We start from the raw sequence: 19,387 nt of genomic DNA on the forward strand, positions 1-19,387 counted from the left end.
GAAAGCAAAAAAGCAAACTCTCTAGCAACATATACATTTCAATGTGCCCGTAAAATGTTTCCATTTTGGATCGCTGTGTGCCCTCAAAATAAACGCGCAGTTTTAAAGCAGCACAAACGGCCTCAACATAAAATGTGAGCTGTAGCTAAAATGAGCAACTTTCCTGAAAATCCCATTTGCCCTGTTCGTTTAGAACATTCTGCAAAAACGTGGGTCTAGCCAGACAATTATTTGGAATGTTCTTCAGAATGATTGGCGTGGCCCTAAAAAGAGAGATAGAGATGGATAGAGAGAGGTGGATAGCGAGAGAGATGGTGAGAGAGAGAGAGATGGATGGATAGAGAGAGAGAGATGGATATATATAGAGAGAGAGATGGATATATAGAGAGAGAGAGAGATGGATAGAGAGATGGATAGAGGGAGAGAAAAAAATATATGAGAGGATTTCCATCTATCTGGCAATCAATTGCTTTGTTTCTGGGCATGTGGCAGGTAATGTGGTGCCATGGGCGTTTTGCTACTTCATTTAAATCGGTCTTCTGGTGAAAACGAGGGACCACGCCTTTTTTATTTTTTATTATTAAACCTTTCATTTAGGTTGCTGGATGTTTGCAAACTGGAAGAGGAGCTGGTGAACACTCGCTAATTAGGATGGTTATGGCACCCACTTCACGCCTTTGGCCTTTCTGTAGCCCATCTATTGCCGATAGCAAATGGCCTGCGTGTGTTTTCAGTGCTAAACACGTGTGTATGAATAATAGTACAACACAAAGCGAGGTGAAGCCTGTGCACAACTGTATGCCAGCATTGTCCTAGGTAAACTGAAACTGGTGCCAACTACCTGAGATTGTTCTGTTAAAGATTGACCATGAAGGACTTTGCAAGCCAAACTTAATCTTTCTGGTTCCTAAATGTCCTCTGGTCTTCATTTTAAAACCGTGAAGTGGAAGGCCCCTCCAATAAAGCTTCTCTCGTTATAAGCCTTATTGGGCTCTTAAAATACTACCATCTCTAGGATCTAGGCTTTGGTAGCCCCTCAATTGAGCACTTGCCTTTGTGTGAATTGCCTTTGAGATAATTGCTAAGCTACTGCTCTGTTGCAACATCTCTACACTTATCGAAATATTTCTCTTGCAACCAAAAAAGCTTTCCAAAGCTTTCTAAGACTGATTTTACCCCAATATCTTAAGCATGCAATCATTAACCCTCTCTTGAAATAAATCAGTGTTACTCACCACACCAAGGATCAGAAGTGGTGGAATTCTCGGAGCAACCAGTCTCGACCTCAGCTACCCTGATTTCAGTGAATTAGACTTCCTCAAAAGAGGGGCTCTTTTCTATGATGTATCCCTCTGCTGTGTTGATAAGACAGACAGAGGTATCAATCAAATAAAAGAGCGGGGTAGACACACGCACCGCTAGACCAACAGCTGTAATCAGTCCGAATGGAAGGCAAAGTCGAAAACCAGGGAAAACACGTTGGAAGGTATTGAATAAGGAAATTAGCTCAGGGGCTAAACACGTAAGGATACGTGTAGACTACAATTAGCAGCACCGAGCCCCGAGAGGAGCCGGGTTAAGAAAGCAAGGGGCGGAGCAGCAGTGTACGCGTTGTGCGTACTGATCGTGTCAGCTGACACGGCCGATACCGATGCCGGCGTCCATACAGTCTCCATGGAAACCGATAATGCTGCCACACCGGTGTCTTTCCCCGGACTGTGTGAGCCGGTGTCAATGCCGAGGGAGACTGGAGAGAGCAGCGCTGCCGGAGCGTAACAATCAGATACACCCAAACTGTCCAGCCAGCAGCCTTCCCTTCATCATCCAGTTAATGGAGAAACTCGCTCCAGCAAATAGAGAAGTGGATTCAGCACCAGCTCTGCTGCAAACACCAATTCCCAGCAAATCCAAATATAACTCCGGTGCTTTATTTCTAGCTGCTGCACCCCTGACTCTAAGGTTTTTCCTTTTACCGCTCACACTTTTGTGTTTGCATCCACACTCTGATGAATGTCATGAACTGCCTTGCGCAATGCAAAAGAGTTGATGGCTGGAAAGTTTGAAATTAATCCAAACCTCTGGCATTGCTCTGGGCAACCCTCCAGACCATTGTTATTCGCCTGCCAGGCCATTACAAAAGGGGAAACACCATATGCAAATTGTGTTAGTGCCACAGAAGGTCAGATCCAGTAAATGGTGCGCAGCTTCCATCATGTTCTGTTTAAGTCAGAAGAAGTTAACTCAACTGATAACGTCAGGAGGTGCGTCCTCTCCATCTCCGGCAGCCTTACGAAGGTGATGGGTACGATCCAGCTCTATTGGTGCATCGTCAGGGAGGCCAAGAAGCTATAGCATGAGAGCCCAGACATAATCTGTCAATCAGTATCTTTCACACAACCAGGAACACCTGGCAGCCGGATTTAGTTCTGCCTCAAGCAGTTTTCTGTGTCTTCTAGTTTGCTTTCATGCGCCTTGCATCTTCACACCAGGTACAACAGGCATTGGGATGTCTCAGAAGACTCCTGCTCACAGATTAAATCCTCAATCTCGCCAATACAGTGATTGGCCTCCATAACTCTTCGTCGAATGTAGTTACTTTGGACGGTAGCTCGGCCATACTACTCTGGAATTCTCTCTTCCTCTCCGCCAAGAGATTTGCCAAGTCAAGTTTAGTAGCAGGCAGTGCCATGTCGTTCCCTTTGTATTGAGGGCAGTACACCTGAGCCACCGCCATATTGACCTTCCCAGGCTTGTCCTTGTCCTGAGACTAGAGTATGATCGCAATATCACTGCTCCTAGGATTCTTAGCCTGTTTCACCATTGTCACAGAGGTGAGGGGAGCAGAGCCGGCAGGAAACGAGTATCGCCCCGCACAATCAATCGTTGGTGCGGTAAAGAAAACCCTATTCATGTGTCCAATATGACACAGGAGAGCATCTCAGTGGTAAGGGACACTGCTCTACAGAGCACCCACAGCAAAAGGCTGAGATGACTCCCACATACGAGGAAAAAGAACACTGCAACAGGGCAACCAAAGCTACAGTCCAAGGCTCACCTTTGCTACTAGTCCCTCAGACGACTCTGAAGTCTCCAAATATGCCACAACTTCCAGCCACCATCAGCAACGATTTGCTGGACTCATCCCCTGGTAGCACCACAGGGACGCCAGGGATGCAGTGTAAAGGATAGTTGCCCGCTTCACCAGCTGAACCCGTCATAGTCTGGGCAGAGCCTGCTTCAATTCATGGTCTTTCCCCTTTTGTAATGGCTTGGCAGGTGAAGAACTATGGTCTGGAGGGTTGCCAGAGGTTAAGATTTATTCTAAACCTTCTAGCTATCTTTTGTTTTGCAATTCCCTTCCAGCCATGACTGCAGGGCTCTACATGAGAAAGCGGGAATTGTGCAGTAGATTACCAATTGGTCTCAAGGGGTCTCATTTATGTCCTCACTGCAGCCAAGGCCTTCACCACCTACCAGCCTCAGTCTGCAGTGTATCACAATGGTGACGTGACAGAGCCCAACCCTTGCGTAGACCAGGTCTGCGCCCCACCCCGGTTGTGCAGGTGGCAGAGCGACAACATAATCCCAGGCATCTGGCCCATCCCTCGATCAAAGGAAACCAGCAGAACCTAGAAGCTCACAACGCTTCTTGGCTTGGCTTAAATCCAAGCTCGCATGCAACGCGAGTAAATCCCTGATACAGCCCACACAGCACTCCCAACACTGACGGGTGGAAGTGGAGCACCTCCCCAGATCCGCTGCCGGTAACACACGCACCCTGCCTGAGCGCACGGCACAGGCTATACAATCATTCGAACTCCATCACCCACCTAGTGGGGAAGAAATAAATTAAATCGATAACGTTGATGGAGGCATACCAAAAAAACAGAATACTGGAACTAAAAAGAACATAGCCAGCACAGCAAGAGGGAAGAAGGAAACACTGCAAACGTTCCTACACGTGCTGCAGCACACCAACACACCTGCAAACCCACCAGCCCAACCAAACCTCTGACACCAGCAAACCCTGCAAAGCCATTCAGGAAGCAACACTGGAAGACGGACGCCCAGAAGCACGAGGAGGGCTGATTATTATCAAGATGGGCCCATACCAAACCCCAAGTCTACGTGTGGAGCCTTTATGCGCCCTGTAAATGAGACCTGGCAGCAAGGATTGTTGAACCAAAAATAAAACCTTTATTCAGGGTGCAGAGATAACTGCTTCAACTTAAAAGGTTCTTAATAAAGATTACTTCTTTCTTCTGTAGTAAGGATGAGGCTTCACAAAGGTGTAGCTAGTTCTCATAAACCCACAGCGTCTCGGGTGCTCCTTCTCTCTCGGGTTACTGCAAGGAAATGGAGAAGACACACACCGTCCGTCATTTGTCTCCACCTTATATAGGGGCTGGAGTGTTGTGAACCAATCAGGGAGGTGTTGTGCAGGTAGTCTATAAAAGTTCCCATAAGTCCCGACCCCTTTCTCTCGTAACGAAGGTTGCCTCCATGCCTGGTCCGCCAAGCCCACACAACCGAAAGGAACGCCGGCCTCCACGTGAGCCAACACCGCCGCAGTCGCTGGACCTCTGCAACGAGAAATGAAAGGTGAGTGTTGGCGGGGTTCTCCGTAATCCAGTACTCCCACGTTTTTCTCTGTCGCAGCTTTCCACTGCCATGTGAACGGAACTGCTCGATGGTAATCCATCGGCTGTTGGGGAGCATAACTGGTCTGATTGATGTTACCCTGCTGACATGAGAGTATATTTCTCGGGTATAGGGGAGCGGGTACGGCCGGGAGGCTTCGGTGCCGGTCTTCTCTAACCCCACCTTCCGAGGACTCGCAGCCATCAGCCGCCTGTGACCATGTATGCCCTCGACATTGTTGTTCTACCCCCTTCATTTGGTCTATGTCGAACGAACCATGCTTTCTTTCTTCCATTACTCTATGATTAATTGTTCTTCTTTGATCTTCTCCGTTCTGTCGTGCCGCTGCCTTTCTCTTTTCTTCGCACGCCCGCTTGACCCATATGCAACAGGGCCATCTCTGAGATGGGCGATATGGCTTCAATCATTTGAACTCCACATTAAAGCAAGAAGATCCTGGAAGCAGAAGAACAGAGAATTATACTCCTGCTCAACCTGAGGCACGCTTCCCCTCCAGCTGTTCAACACACTACCAGACTGAGGAGCAATCACTGATTATGAAGCAGCCAAGGCAGCACTAAACAGTAAGTTCAAGCTGGAAATAAACCCAGACTATGAGCGCTTCCAAATGAGTATGAACGGACAAGGACCAGGCGAGAGGATCGATGACTTTCATGCACGCCTTTTGTGAGGTGGCCATAGGCTGCGAATTCCCAGATGAAAACTTCGCAGTGCGACAACAGGTCATGGAATCTCACCAGAGAAACTGCGTAGAGCCATTCTGTCGGAGAAAAACCCACCCCTCGACAGAATTCTAGCCATGGGCCGACAAAACGAACAGACGAACAAGCCACAGCGATGGAAGCTGCCATGAACTGACTACCCATTGATGACCCAAAAGACGCAGAGAGCATCGCAGCAAATGAATTCACGGCCTGAATGGAAAAAGAACCCCAGCAGGCCCCCCTGGCCAACATACAAACGACAGGACACATGCAAGAGGTGGGGTGGCACATGGCATAAAGGTGAGCCGTGCCCAGCACTAGGTGTCACATACCCGAAATGCAAGAGATTAAACCATTTTTCAGCCGTCTGCCTTAACTCCTCGCCCCCAAAAGAAACCAGGCGAGCTTCCAGAACCACGACCAACAGGTGAAACAAAGGGAAAGCATGTGCAGTGGCGGAAAGCCAAGAGGCAACCAGTATAAGCGGTGACAGCGATGCCTCTGAAAGCGATTCATCCCAAAACCGGCAAGGACGGCGGCCTAGGAGGAAGAGTGAGCGAGTTCACCTAATCTCTGCAGTCGACTGAAGGAAGAATTCCACAAACAAAAGGAAGACCATCTGACCCACGTGTTTAGTTGCAGCAGACAGAAACCCCACAAAGGTTGTAACTGACACGGGGGCAACAGTGAATATGATGCCATTAACAAGGTTCAAAGAATTGAAGCCCCCCCCTCCCCCATCTATGAGACCTGAAAGTACAACTCTTTGCATATAGATGCAAGAAGCAGTTACCCGTAGTTGGCTCGTTTAAATCCGACCTGGTACACCATGCAGAACACACATCTATGTAGTTGAAGTTGGGATAGTAACTTTGCTGAGCTGCAAAACAGTGGAGAAGCTCAATCTCCGATACTTTGCATTCAGCATCAACCCCCAGAAGACGACAAGCTACTGAAGAAACACAGCAAATTATTTCAGGGAAACGGATGCTTAAAAGGGTGCACTGTTAAGCAATACATCGACCCCACTGTTTTACCAAGGGCAGTATGGCACAGAAGAGTGCAATTTCTCCTGCGAGGAGCAGTGAAAGCAGAGCTAGACAAGCTCGAACAACTAGGAATCATTGAGAAAACGTCAGGACCCACCCCATGGGTATCGCCCATGGTGGTGACTCCTAAACCAAAACCGAATGCCGTACAAATCTGTATATACATGAGGCTACCAAACGCTGCCATAAGCAGTGAACGGCACATCACGCCGACAATCGACTAGCTCAGTGTAGACCACCCGACTGGTGCCAAGGTCTTCAACAAGCTTGAGCTGCGCTCAGGCTCCCATCAAATACACCTGGCACAGGAATCCAGATATATCACAACATTCTCTTCACACCTTGGCCTCCGACGTTACCGCAGGCTCAACTTTGGAATATCTTCAGCAGCCAAAGTATTCCAAGATGAAATCCGGAGGGTACTGTAAGGACTGGCAGGTACCACCAATGTCAGTGCTGACATTCTCATCCACGGAACAACCCAACAAGAACACAACACCTGCCTCTGTGCCGTCCTACAGCGGCTAGAGGAGGCTGGCCTCACTCTGCATGCTGAGAAGTGTGAATTTGGCAAAAATGAACTAGCATATTTTGGGTACGTTTTCACTGCGGAAGGTGAGACACCAGACCCTGCAAAAGTCGACGACATCAAGACTGCCAAAGCTCCGACCTCAGTCTCAGAAGTCAGAAGCTTCTTGGGGATGGCCACATACTGTGCCAGATTCATCCCGGACCTAGCAAATGTGTCAGTCCCACTACAAAGTCGCACCAAGAAGCACACCCCTTGGGAGTGGAGAGGAAAACAAGAATAAGCATTCCAACAAATCAAAAATTCACTCACCAAAGAAGCAAACTGGCGTTCTTCGATGTCCAATGGAGCACTAAACTGCTAGTTGATGCGAGCCCAGTTGGCATTGGAGCAGTACTCACCCAAGTCGACACAAACGGAAACACCTATCCCATTGCTTTCGCTAGCAGAGCCCTCACAAAGACCAAGCTAAATTACCTCCACATTGAGAAGCAGGCCTTAGCGATCTTATGGGGATGCTGCCATTTCCAATTCTACCTCCTCGGCCAACCCAGCAAAGTGTTTACAGACCACAAACCACTGGTGCCCATCTAATGAGCAGGAAAAAATGGATGCTGCAACTACAACCATTCAACATAGACATCCTTACTGGGCTGGAGCCGACAACCCGGGTGATTACTTGTCGCGTCACAAAAGGAAGAACAGGTGAAGGAGACTGAAGAGCATGTATGCCAAGTCGTAGCATGGACTTGACCGAAGGTGACGACGATGGAAGAGATAACGAACGAGACGCGGCAAGACCCATGCCTTCAGCGAGTCCAGGCGACCGTATGATTGGGGGACTGGAAACATTTCTTGACGGGAGTAGCAGGCCGAACCGCAGCAGCCCAGGAGACGCTCCAGGCCCTATTTGGAATACTCACGACTAACCATCGCCCAACAAGGAATCATTCAGAAAGACCACCGCATTGTCCTGCCCACTAAGTTGGAAGAACGAGCACTGCGACTTCCTCATGAGGGACACCAGGGCGTGATGACAACTCGGGCCTACCTGCAGCCGCGGGTCTGGATGCCCTGCATACAATAGCAAGTACTCGACATGGTGGAAACCTGCGTAGCTTGCCAGGCCACACAGCTTCAGTCAGCGCCAGAACCCATTGCCAACACCACCAGGAATCAACAGAGGTGGGAGTCTGTGGGTGTGCACCTTCGCAAATGAGGGGCACCTCCTAGCTGTCATAGACGAGTTCAGCAAATACCCTGACGTAGATCCCATCAGATTCACTGAGGCAAGCTCAACGAGAACAGCCCTAGAGAAAATCTTCACTGCTCATGGCCTGCCAAGAAGTCTCAAAAGCGACAACTGGCTCCCCTTTACCAGCAGAGAACTGAAGAACTTCCTGGGGAACCTAAACATATGGCACCGAAGAATTACCCCATCTAGGCCTCAAGCCAACGGAGACGCAGAAAGATTCATGGAGTCGCTTAACAAAACAATACGGATCGCCAAATACCAACAGCAACCATGGCTCCCGGTGGTATATTGGTTACTGCAATCTCACCACCAGCCCTCCAAAAACGACAATGCAAGTAAGCTCTGCAGCGCTAAGGTTTGGAGTGTCCATCCAGACAAAACCTCCACTACAACCCAACTGGATAGCACCCGTAGTGGACTGTGAGCAAATGGAACAGAATCGTCAATGACGCAATGAGAAATGAAGTCGTGCCCGGCTTACCCAACACTGAGAGCTCCTAACAGGAGACATTGTGCTTGTAAGAAACAGAAGGCCCCCAAGAAAACTAAAATTCCCTATGAGACACGCCTGTGGGCAGTGGTCAAAACCAACCACAGTATGGTGACATCGAGGAGAACAGACAGTCAACCGCAACATATCCCACTTCCACAAGGTGCCACCACAGATGTGGAAGGAAAAGACAACAGAACAGCCAAAATAAAACAGGCCGGAGATCCACCAGTCGAGAGACGTCGGAAGAGAAAGTGAAACCCTTGAAGGTGCAAGGGAAGCAACTGCTGCTGACGAAAACCCTGACACGAGAGAAAGTTCTGGTGGCAGGGCAAGCTCAACAGGGACACGATACACACTTGGAGAACAACTACAACCCTTGTCACGACTGAGCGGTTATGTACTGGATGGCTTATACAATCGCAAAGGGATCCTGCCGTGAAAGGACAGTGGTCCACTGTACCCAGAGAAGTTACATTGTTGATACTGTTGCACCCCTGGTGAAGAACAATCTGTTGTTTTCATAAATGCAAGTTTGGGAGGAATGTGAGGTTGTGCCCGACTCTCCAGGTCATGTGTGAGGAGGGGGAGGCCAACCCCACCTGACAGGGCGAGGAAGGGGCGGAGACAAAGGAATAATAAAGGCAGGCACGCCGGAAAGCGGGCATTGCGCAGTAGAATACCAACTGCTATCCAGGTGTCTTATTTATGTCTTCTCACTACAGCCGAGGCCTTCACCACCTACCAGCCTCGCTCTGCACCGTATCACAGGTACCTTAAGGACCACTGCTACACAAGGTTTCTGAATGGGGGCCGTCAAGGCCGCCTGCTCTATGCCGCCTCCTCAGTGCTCCGGGCAGGCTGCTAAAATCCGGGCACCATCTTGATTTCAGCACAGAGGCACCTAACTGGATACATATCCCAGTAACGCCAGGCCAAGGGGAGCCGAAAACATGCCACCATGTTTATACCTGGCTCCCCTCACAGGCATTCCAAGAATGGGCATCCTATGTGCTCAGAAACCACTGTTTCACATCATCTGGCCCAGCGAGACAGAGCAGCGTCCTCTCTCAGATCATCCCAGATCATGCCCCACTCCCTTTTTAATATTCTAATTTGATACCCCAGCCCTTATTATGGTCTAACAATTCCGTGAATAGCGGGCACTGTCCTTTCCTGCATTAGGCAGTTACAAACTACCAATAAATATTGTTCTAAATTTTAAAAAGAAGCTTATATGTATTACTTTTTTAAATGCCATTTGCTGTTCAGTTTGAAAATTAAGTTATGCATGTATGGGATTCATAAAGCGCAAACCTAGCTGGCACGCAATGGAGCGCAGTAGATGCACCCAAGGGTTACATGTAGGGTTTAGGTGTAGCAGAGGTGCTGGGATGGTTGGGTGGGACAGGGCTAGGGGTTGCTCCAGAGATGGAAATTGGTTCGAGTGGAGCGAGTGATTCTTATGTTAAAGGAAGAGCGGTTTGTTAATGTGTATACTTTTGTATACACAATAGGGACAATAAGGTTGCCATGTATAATTGCTGGGTGTCATCCAGAATTCCAAGCTCTATTAAGATTAGGTTTGTAACTATTGACCCTTTATATTACTTGCTCTGAGCTACTTGGGCATCTTTGGAGGCTTCTGTGATCTGCCTTTTTAGAAGGCAATGTTACGTAAGAGCTTTGCAGTTTTACAGAGAATTGATATTTCTTTTAAAGTGGCCTGTGACCCAGAAATGTGAAAGTAATATGGGAACCAGGAAAATAAATAGTTCTTTATTGGTAACACAATCATGGCATGGTTTCTACTTGGAATTCAGTCTCCCAAGTTGGTCTTAACTAGCCTGTATTCCTTGTCAGGATTGCTAGTCTTTCAGAAACTTAGCTTTCAGTGTCTCTTTTTTGTCAGGTTTCATGGTTTTCAGAGTTGACAGCTTTTGGGGTCTACAGGGAACAATTAGCAGATTCAATCTCCCATCGAGGATTATCTGGAGTCTATGCACTATTTCAGTTTCAGATTCAGTATGAACTGGAGCTAAGGGCTCATTTCTCATTTGGGATTTGGTGGGCACTAGGGTATTCTTATCTGCAGCTTCAGCAATTGCAATAATCCTTCTCACTTAAAGTCTAGATGGTAACGGCACCTTTTACCAGCAATCTGCTATTTCTCAACCCCTGCTCTCGGGGTCTGATTGGTAGTGAGATTACCTCCCATTTCTTCAGCCTTTGTGTCTCATTTGGTTTATCGTGGCACAAAATAACAGTGAGCTACATAGCTTCTGCTTGTGGCCTAGAAGAGCATTTTTAACTTGACATCAGCAGTCGGTAGCAATAACATTTGTCTCCACACACCAACTGGTAAAATACAAACGTAGTACCTATGTGACATTGCGTCTATGTTTGGGAATGTGTTTAAAGGAGCATTAGGACATGTCTAGAAGATCTTTAAAGCATACTGGATCATATATAATGGACAACATGTATTTGTTTCCTAGTGTGTGGAATTTAGATGTGTTGCTCTCTATGTACTAGCTCCTCATTACCCACAGGTAGCACCCACACACTGAATGGTGCCTGATACCCAGAAGCAGATGAACAATTAGCCCAGCGTTCATTCCCAGTTTTCCCTCGACTGAGCCCTGACCCCTGTCACAAGATGTAGCAAGGTTTTCAAGTTCTCTTCTGACACTTTGAACTTCCCATTCCAGTGATTGTATTGATTGCTCTTCAATCTTTGCTGTTTGGGGTCCTGTCCTATCTCTAATGCCCCTTCGTTGACCTCTCGGATTACCATCCTGCTGGACAGGGTTTGTTGATTGGCCGACCTCTATGCTGCCTGTGCTGATATGGGTAAGTCACTGGGGTTTTCAACTGTCTTAAAGTAGTCATTACAGGTGATGCATTAGAGGTCAGACTCTCAATTCTTTCTGCCTCCTCTTCCCGAAGAAGGCATGACTGCCATAAGGTGTGCAACACCAGTTTCAATTTATATTTGTTCTGTGCAAAGATTCACCTATCCAGGGGCACACTTGCGCAAAACCAATGCTTTGGTATGGTTTTCATTTTCTAAAGTATATTAGTTACAGAATAATTGAAGGGCATGTAAATAATCTACTTATTTGTTTTTACCATGGTGTTTATGACCTCTTGCTTTTTTCTACTTCTGTTACCCATTCAGTATCACTGCATGGGTTCATTATTGCAGAAATTGCTCTTTCGCCAATGTATAATAAAAAAAAGCAATTTTTCATGTTATTAATTCTCTCACATACTTTGTTTGCAGTAAGGATGTCTTTGATCTGTCATTACAAAAATGTGATTTATTTCTTATCTTGCTTCTTTTTTAGGCTTTCATGTTGTTCAGGACAAAAGCAACTAAATTAGGACACAAAGTAAGTTCCCTATTTTCTAACTGTTTGCAATGCGGTTATGTTCTTGACATCTGTACACTGGTAATGCCATAAGGTCCATTGCAAGGGTGGTTGTCAAAGATTCATTTTCTTTGCCACACCAACTCCTCAATTCATAATTATTTGAATGTTTCCTGTGATCATTATTCAATCAGAAGCCAATAGTAATAGATAGTGGCTGTTTAGCATTGATGATTTAGTCTCTTCAGTGCTAGAAACAGTGCATCCAATCACCTTCCTCTGCCAGAAGGAAGTAACTAAGCAATCGGATAGAAAAACACTTTAAACACTTTAGACCTTTGAACATAGGAACCATTCAACTCTATCGCAGGGTCACACCATGTGGCGAAAAATGCATTTATTTGTACTACAGCAACCACTTATTAAAGGGACCCTAAATCTACCTTCATGCGCTTTCACAGTCTCCAGTTGGCTTGGCCATGAGCTACCTGAGCGCACAAATATCCAGACTACGGAATGTCCTTTCAGGACTATTGTTTGTTTCCTGGAGAAGGATGTCATCAAACCTCTGGGTCTTTGTGGCCCTTCCTTCCCACACATGGGGAAATGTATTTGTAGGAAGCTTTTGTGGGAGTTGCTTTACCCACACCTCCCATTTGATTAGGGTGCATTGATGTACATCGTTCATGTTTGCTCGCTCATTGATTACACTAGTTTTTATTTGTTCTCAATCATAATGTGACCGGACTAGATTGTGTTTATATGAATACCACTTTGGTGACCTTTCGGCTCTAGTCCTGCAGGAAGAGGGTGAGGTGGGCTGGTTGTGTTTTGGAGTGTGGTAGAGGCAAGATGCGAACCCTCAAGTGTTGATGTGTGTGCATTGGATGCAACCGTTATCTGTGCACTAGTGAAATTCTAGGTGAGTTGGGTCAGGTCACGTTTGGTTTGTGTCTGTGTTCTTGGCTTGCTAACAAGTTCTGCTATGTGAGCATGAGCGATTCTGGGAGGGAATTGTCCTGTGTTGGCATGGTTGACGAAGTGGAGGATGATGAGTGTATGTTTGGTAGAATGTTGAAATGGCTGAGCAAATTCCTTGTCGTTATTTGCTGGTTGGTGCGTTAAGGAAGGAAGATTTTTTTTGTTGGTGGAAGGTTGGTTATTAGAGATCATGTCGATCGTTACTTGTCACAGAAAACGAAGACAGATCAAAGGTTTTTATTCGATTTTTTTTTTAAGGGGTTCCAGCTAATGGATGTGACCATCCCTCTTATCTTTCTGTGGGCTGCCTCCACCACAGACTTCCCTGATCCCCCTAGATGATAGTCAGTAGGATTTAGGTAACCCCTTTTGTACAATATATTTTCTGGCTAGCGGTGAGTGTTTAAAGGCAGAGCCTATTGGGATCCCTCCAGAGTTCTTCTACAGGTGTCCTAACCTAACACTCCAGAGGTGTGTCAATGGGATTTGATGGTTTTCTTGTGCCAGTCACAAACACCCTGGTCCGTTCTCTCACTTACTTACTTTCTCTCCTTTCCCTTATCTTATTACTCCTGTCTCCTACCTCTTCTAGTCTACTCCAATACCCTCTCTTTCTCTTTCTCTCTCTGATGTTCAGAAATGTCTGAAAATGTAGAACATAAGTTTGCATGGCCTTTTTATTCGACTTTTCTATGTACTAAAATTACGTATTTCCCCAAAAAATGTCCAACTACCTTATTTATTCTTCCCTTGCCGGGCTGGAGGGCAGCATGATGCACTTGAGGAGAATGGCAGGCTTGCAGAGGAGTCCCACGTTTTATTTCACTTCTTCAGTGCCAGTTTGAAGGGGAGCATGCTGTGATGGGGGTTGCAGGGATGTCACCTGCTTTTCTTTACCGTGGGGGCCATGGTACGAATCATCGAATAACTGCTTGCATGGTCGTAGAAATAAAGTTGTTTAAAGAAAACTGTTGGGACGCTCAAACTCTCGCAGTAGTTGATAGGGAAGTGAGAGAAAAGGAAATCACTTCTTACACAGCCGCAACCAACGAGGCGAGGCAGGAAAGCAATATATTTTGTAAAATGAAGCGGTCACATTTTGTTAGGACATCTACCTATGCTGGGAGGCAGAGGGGTCCTTTGGGGCGAGCCCGAGCCTGGCGGTTGTATCCCCGGTTTCGGGTTCGGGGGAGATGTGCCTTCCTGGGTTCAACTTCTCATAGGGTGCCATCCTGTTCTGTGGTGCGGGCTGGTGCGCGTGTGCCGATAGCATGGGTCATTGGGGAACGAGCTTGCGTTTCAAGCCTCGTTCCCATTGCGGCTCTGCCTCTGCGCATGCACCGGACCGGTTTGCGCGTCAAACCTCGCTTCCATGCTGGGTTCCTCCTTAAGCGATTTGGACTGGAAACTCGCTGCGTCTCAACGCGGTTTGGGTTTTGACCTTCCGCTTCGCTCCTGAACTTTGGTTCACTTACCTTCCTTGCTCCTTGTTCCTGTGCCGCGTTCTTTCTGGGTCCTAGTTGTTCTTGCCCTTGTTTGCCTTGGGCCCTTCCTTCCTGGTCGTTGGTTCCCGGTCCTGGCCCTGGGGTTAGTCTCCAGTCCTGACCCTTCTTTTTACCTGCCTGACCTGCCATTTTGCCTGCTCCTTCCAGTTACCTTCCCCTGGACTCTTGCCTTTTTTCCTGAGTTCCTTCTCTCTGTTTTGCTTCGCTGCCTCCTGCCTTGCTTGGGTACCGTGGCTCTTTGATCTTCTGCAATCCAGCAGCATTGGAACACTACGCCCTCAGTCCAGCAGATCCAGCAGCATTGGACCACTGCGCACTCAATCCTGCAAATCTACATCAACAGACCTTCCCTGCCAGTGCTTGCACTGTTCTGGCGTCACGTTAAAAACAGGGAAGAGTCCATCCGTGGCGTCAGGAGCGGGTCCCCTTTCAATCCTGTGTCATCAGGGTGGAACTGGGGCTGGTTCTTGGTGCTGCCTTTCATCTTCCAGCGTACGACTTCAACGATCTGGCTACTCCAGTGCTCAAGTCTCTTGGAAACTCAGGTACGCAACATCTACGGGACGCGCAACTTAACACATTTACAAATAAGTACGTTTTAGGACGTTTATTAAAAAAGCGCAGTTTTCGTTTGTTGGATTTATGCTGTTTGTAATTTTCTTGTTCGACATTTTCGTCTGCAAAATAATCACATAAATCCCGATGTTCAGCACTCTTTCATATCTTCCATCTCCTCTCCTCACCCTTTCTCACTCTACTTCCACCCCTCTTCACACTCCTACTACCACCGCCTTCTCACCATCCTACTCCGGGATATGGTGCCCTACTTACCCTTCCAGAGATGTAGTGCACTGCCTACTTCCCCCATAAGGATAGTGTCCTGCTCACTTCCCCCATGAATAGCATGCACTGCTCACCCTCCAAAGATATATTGTACCCTGCTCACTGTAAAGGATATCAAGCCGGGCTCACCATTCTCTAATAACATAATTCTTTCACCTCTTTCCTACACACAATCCCCTATCTACACCTCTGTGCCCTAACCTTACCACAGTCTCTCTGGTTATCTCTTGCAACTACCCTCAAATCCCCCCCCTCCACCGTCACGACTACTGCCTTTCACTCTCTGCACCCTTCTACCACACACTCTCTAACTTTCATTCTGTCTCTAATCCCTCTACATTTCTCTCTCTCTTTTCTACACTCTCACTTACCTTTTACACACACCCTTCCTCACACTCCATAACAACTGATACCACTTTCTCTTACAAATACCTCACCTACACTCTGCTCCAAATTTGCCAACAACTCTTCAACACTCTGCTTCGCTGATCGTTCTCCCTATGGTCTCTCGGTCCATCTCCACACCTTCTGACCTCACTCCTGCATCCCACTCTCTGCCTTTCACTTGCATCCCTTATATACTGTGTGCCTTCTGCATCTAGCTTTTCCCACCTCCCATTGGTTCCACTGCTCACCTGACTCTGTGCACCAATCTGTGTCTGCCATTTCTCAAGCTGCTGCGTTACACAAATGAAAGGCTTTAAAACTCCTCTTATCCTCTCCCCTTTTTCCAGCACATTTTGTGTAACCATCTCATGGCCTCTTTGCTATTTCTCGGGCATGCTGAGAGTCTCTTAAGTTGGTTTTTCCTTCTCTGCAGTGAGTTATTTGCCATTCTGGAGCTCTGAGTGCTGTTTGTGTGCGATAGCTGTTCCAAGTTTGTCTTAGTTGTCACGTTTAGAGTGTCTTGGTCGTCTGGTACTGGTCCAGGTTTCCTTTGTTGCTCCAAGGTGCATTCTGTGAGTTGAAGTTGTACAAGAGAAGTGTGAACAACCGAAGGGTATTCTCACTCCTGCTCCCCTTGGATCCTCGGTGCAGGTGGCCATGGAAAGGCTATCACTTTTGGATCCTGACTCTGGGGGCGGAGAAGCAAGGGAGGATCACCTGCATGGAGGGTTCTCCAGGATTGGGAGTGGGGTTCCCTCAGGCGAGGCATGGTATTCCCCTTTCCCTAGAGCCAACCAACCTAACCCTCCCCTGACCTTTATGTGGTAATTGTAAGTCAATTCCCCTCATTTCCCCTCTTAGGACACTTTAAAGTACTGAGACGAGGAAGAGGCAGCTGAGAGTAATGAACACTATACCATTTCCCACTCTGGTACTGGGGCGAAGAAGATGCCTGCAAGGAATTGTGATGGCCAGGCATGTTCTCTTAATCATGGTCAGGTCAGGCACAGCTAATTGAGAAAGCACACCTGCAAGCTGTTAGCGGGTTACAGGTGTATAAAAGGAGGAGGGAATAGGAACAAAGAGGAGCCGCAGGGAGGCCTCTGCAGTCTGCAGGGAACCTTGTTGTAAGAGAGGCGAGCCACTGGAGGGAACTGCTGTGGGACGGTTGGTTGTGTGCAGCACGCCGAGGGGCTGGGGACTGCGAGGAGAAGTGGTCTTAGACAGCGTGGTATGGGAACCGGGGCTCTGTGGAGCGGACTGACAGCTGAGAAAGGATATGAGTGTAGAGGCTGCCCCTTTTCCTTGCATTCGGAATGCTCATTCCCCTGTGTCAAGAAGCCAGCACAAGGGGTGTCTAAGGGGCAGGAGTAGGACCCCTGGCAGCAGAAGCTGCAGTTTGTGTGCCTGGCGCTGCAAGGAAACCTACTGCCAGTGAATTTCTATTAGATAAAGAAACCCGGCACGCAAATGACTGAACATTTCCAATGTGGTGAAATACTTTGTATCGGAGTGGTTCTGTGTTTCAGGAGAGCACATTTTCAATGGTGTCTGATCATTTCCATTGTTGTGTGTTAAAAGCCCAAGAATACTGGTACAGAGTATTGGGAAGTTCATTTAAAGTGAAACGCATGAGTTTTACCTAGCTGAATGAAAACTAAACTGTAAGCCAAACCAAAACTTGCTGAATACCAAACTAAACAAAACAACCACATAGTGAATTCAGCAGTGAATGAAACTGCAAATTAATAAAACCACGGCAGACTGGCTTACACACTGAATGGAACTTTCAAGTTAAACCAGGCTACTGCATGTTGCATTCGGAGTTAATCAAAAATTGCTAATGGTATAAACAACAAGAGAAAAGGGAACCAAATCAAATCTGGACGTTAACCTATTATATGAAGAATGGAAATAAAACATTGGCCAAGGGAACAAGGAGAACAACCAAGATGCCAACTTGTTTGTGACATTGAAATGCAAGTCTTGGGAAGGGAACCCTGAGACTGGAAGAATTACCATTGTTGTTTTGAGGACAGAGCCTCAAGGCCCTTTTTTGTGTTTTGAACTGTGTTGCTTGGAACTTGAGGAAGAGAACCCCAGAGGATTAGCTAAAACTATATCACCTTGAACCTAATAAAGGTAATTCTGAGTCTTTTTGTAGAACTGTTTTACACTTTGGTGAGGGAGCTGAAAGGAAGCTGTGAGCTAGAAGAAGATCAGCACTTTTTGTTAAACATTGTTTCTTTGGTTGCTGCCAACCCTACACATTGTATAGATTTAGTTGTGAGGGCAAGTATTTGTTTTGGACGCAGACAGACTTTTAAAAATATTCTTTATTTATACGATAGTCCTACATCAAGCAAATCAATACAGTACCATAACATTGGTACTTGGCGCACTTCTACTTTACACATCATAATCTCTAAGAGGTAGAAATATCGGAATGTCCTATGCACGCAGTTTGAAAATTAGACTCAATTAAGTACAGTCTGAATGGAGCCCAAATGTCCTTGGGGCGGCATGCCAGGGACACAGACAAGACAAATCTTTCTCTGCATTCGTTGACATAGGCTAATTCGCACAGCCAGTCCTCGTAGCTGGGTGCATGTTTGGATTTCCAATGTTTTGCAATGCATCTTTTCGCGACTGCACATGCAACATTAAAAAATCTTCTCGTAGCCCCTGAGGCTTTCCCAATGTCCCTAAACAGGTATTTAAGTGGGGCGAGGGAAGGCGGGATATCCAACATATCGTCTATTGCTTCTGCCCCTTTGCCCCAAAATGTCATGACCGTGGGACACGCCCAGTACATTTGGATGGTGTCCGCATGTGGACCCCTGCACTTTAAGCTTTCACCTGAGTCATCTGGGGAAACGTAGCCAATTTAGCAGGAGTGTAATGCAATTTGTCCAGTACTTTTGAATTGCCACAGCCCAGCATTTAGAGATACTGCCTTAGTCGGTTGACAACACTTTCTCCATTTCTCATCACTCATTGGAAGTCCTACATTTCTTTTCCAAACCTCTCTAATAGTATTGCTGGAGGGAAGATATGACTGTATCAACTTATAGAGCCTGGACACCTTACATCGCATGCCATCCTTTGACACCATGGCGCTGGCACAACCATGCGTTTCAGATTCAACTGGAAATGAAGGCTATTTCTTTGCAGAATGCAGCCTGCATTCGATAGTATTGGAGCACTCTCAATGGGCCTCCCCCCCAATGTACTGACAAATACTTCATGAGATACAAACTGCCCGTCCCGGTACATGTCACCTATTGTCATTTGTCCTGAGGGATCCCAGGATTTCTTAAGCACCTTGTCATTTGTGGGGGAAATACCAGGATGATTCCCCAGGGAATCATCCCGATCATAGGGTGCCTCTACCTCAACCTTCCGAAATATTCTGGCCCACGCATTAACAGTAGATCCAACAGGATCAAAGGTACAGGAGTCAACGTACCTTTCGCTGAATATGACCGACCGGCACTCTGTGGGGGATGCCCTGTATCTCTCCAAAGGTATGTGTGCCACTTGGTCACCAGCAATGTACCAGTAGCCAGCGAAATGGGCCTGACACGCCAAATGGTATAGTTCAAAAT

At 47.0% G+C, this 19,387-nt stretch overlaps 1 protein-coding gene across 7 annotated transcripts in view; it reads left to right on the forward strand.

The window, feature by feature from the left end:
• The window catches only part of PIKFYVE (phosphoinositide kinase, FYVE-type zinc finger containing), a 1,728,392-nt gene that overhangs the window by 121,616 nt on the left and 1,587,389 nt on the right, over nucleotides 1-19,387 (forward strand). For all 7 annotated transcript variants that reach the window (XM_069615611.1, XM_069615606.1, XM_069615608.1 and 4 more), the window contains one exon: nucleotides 12,040-12,084. The gene's annotated coding sequence lies outside the window, so the exon portion shown is untranslated. The remainder of the gene's footprint in view (nucleotides 1-12,039; nucleotides 12,085-19,387) is intronic.

Source organism: Ambystoma mexicanum, chromosome 9 (genome assembly GCF_040938575.1).
Source record: "Ambystoma mexicanum isolate Mex_15411 chromosome 9, UKY_AmexF1_1, whole genome shotgun sequence".
Taxonomy (NCBI): Eukaryota; Metazoa; Chordata; class Amphibia; order Caudata; family Ambystomatidae; genus Ambystoma; species Ambystoma mexicanum.